A 2650-nucleotide genomic window follows, 5' to 3' on the forward strand; every position below is an offset into this window, starting at 1 on the left:
CTGATTTGATTTGATTTATCAATTTATATTATTATTATTATTATTGTTGGTGCAAAAATTCGCTTGCATCGGAGAAGCTGGAGTCGAGTGAGTCACGGTCGCCGCCGGGACCTGCAAAGGAAGTCTAAACCGGAGGTGGGGTTGCTCCGGCAAGACCCTCCGACGCTCAAGTCAGTTCTCTGCCTCAACAAGAATGGAGTGCTCGAACGGAAATTTTAGCAGAATTTTGGGATAGAAAATAGAGCTTAGAGAATAACGTATCTGGGGCCCCCTTTTATAGGCGGAGGGGGCAGCAGACTGATAGCGATATCTGTAACCGTCTGGCAGTGGGCTGCCTAAGATCAGGCGGAGTTTGTTGCGAAGAGTAGTGGAGTGGACCCGTGGCTATCACCGGGGCGTGCCACGTGGAGTCTGCCGCGGAGAGTGGAGCGGCGTCCGTTGTCGCGACTTGTCAGAGGATGGAAGAATCGCGCGGTATCCATCGCAGGAAGTGGAGCAGGATCGTGGCCGTTATTGTGGCCTGCCATGGAGTGATGGAGCCGCGTGGAATCCATCGCAGGAAGTGGAGCAGTACTGTGGCCATTACTGCGGCCTGCCAGGGAGTGATAGAGCCGCGTGGAATCCATCGCAGGAAGTGGAGCAGTGCTGTGGCCATTACTGCGGCCTGTCAGGGAGTGATGGAGCCGCACAGAATCTGTTGCAGGAGGTGGAGCAGAGTCATGGCTGTTGCTGCGGCCTGTCAGGGGGTCCAGGCCTGTCGGCCGGAGTTCGGCTGGAGTGTCTGGCGGAGAGAGGTGGCTAGCCACCCGTCTGAGAGGAGCTCGGAGTCTGGCTCTCGTAAGAGTCCGAATGGAGTCTTCCTTCAGTCAAAGTCGGGGGTGAGGTCCGGCTCCCGTGGAAGTCCGGACGGAGTCTTCCCGCAGCTGGAGTCGGAGACGAGATCCGGCTCCCGTAGGAGTCCGGGCGGAGTCTGCCTGCAATTGAAGTTGTGGGCGAAGTCTGGCTCCCATAGGAGTCCGGACGAAGCCTTCTTGCGGTTGAAGCCGGGGGCGAAGTCCGGCTCCCGTAGGAGTCCGGATGAAGTCCACCTGCAATGAAAGTCAGGGGCGAAGTCCGGCTCCCGTAGGAGTCCGGATGAAGTTTACCATCAGTCAAGGTCGGGGATGAAGCCCAGCTCCCGTAGGAGTCCGGGCAGAGCCTTCTTGCGGTTGAAGTCGGGGGCGAAGTCCGGTTCCCGTAGGAGTCCGGATGAAGTCCGCCTGCAATGAAAGTCAGGGGCGAAGTCCGACTCTCGTAGGAGTCCGGATGAAGTTTACCATCAGTCGAGGTCGGGGATGAAGCCCAGCTCCCGTAGGAGTCCGGGCGGAGCCTTCTTGCGGTTGAAGTCGGGGGCGAAGTCCGGCTCCTGTAGGAGTCCGGATGAAATCCACCTGCAATGAAAGTCAGGGGCGAAGTCCGGCTCCCGTAGGAGTCCAGATAAAGTCCACCTGCAATGAAAGTCAGGGACGAAATCCGACTCCCGTAGGAGTCCGGATGAAGTTTACCATCAGTCGAGGTCGGGGATGAAGCCCAGCTCTCATAGGAGTCTGGACGGAGCCTTCTTGCGGTTGAAGTCGGGGCGAAGTCCGGCTCCCGTAGGAGTCCGGATGAAGTCCATCTGCAATGAAAGTCAGGGGCGAAGTCCGGCTCCCGTAGGAGTCCGGATGAAGTCCACCTGCAATGAAAATCAGAGGCGAAGTCCGGCTCCCGTAGGAGTCCGGATGAAGTCTGCCTGCGATTGGAGTAGGGGACGAGGTCCGGTTCCCGTAGGAGTCCGGACGCCGCGAAGAATCCGATCGACGCTGGCAGGGTCCTGCCTGTCGGCAAAACTTGGGAGTGTGGTGGAGGCTCGGCCGCCTGGGAGGTTTGAAGAGACGTTGTCAGAGGTCAAAAGTCAGTTGGATCCCCGGAGGGTCATTCCCGTCACGAACTTCGGCTGGGGTATTTTATACCCAACAATTATTATTATTATTTTGTGATTCATGAAGATTTATTTTTTTTCACGTAAGAGTACCATCAAGAAAATTTATAAAGTAAAATGATTTAAACTGACATAACATATTGTCACTCAACAAAATAAAATTTTTAAACAAATATCATTATTAAAGATTAACATAAAGATCTTTAATATATTATAAAAAATAAATAATTCAGTAAGTAAGTTAATCAATACAAAATTAAATTGATAAACAACACCATAAATTCAAGATTATTTTTTAATATATTAATATTTTAATATATATAACATCTTAATCAAAATGACGTCATTTTATTGAAGTCGGTCTGATTCGTTTTGAGAATGATTTTATTTACTGATAAATTTAAATTAATTTAAATTAATTTTTTATATATCAAAAATAAATTAAATTAAATTAAATCGAATAAAATTTTAAATCAAACTAAATCTATAATTTAGTTCGATTTTATTGATTTTATTGATTTGATTGATTCAGATTTAATTTTTACTCACCTCAGACACAAGCATGATATTTTGTAGGGTTTAAAAATTTTTGATCATCTACTTTGGCTACAAAATTTTTTAATTTACGGTGTTCTGTTCTATGCTAACATGGATATAAGGATTCGGATGGTAAGATTTTAAACGGATTTG

The sequence above is a fragment of the Elaeis guineensis genome, chromosome 10 (genome assembly GCF_000442705.2).
Source record: "Elaeis guineensis isolate ETL-2024a chromosome 10, EG11, whole genome shotgun sequence".
NCBI classification, from domain to species: Eukaryota; Viridiplantae; Streptophyta; class Magnoliopsida; order Arecales; family Arecaceae; genus Elaeis; species Elaeis guineensis.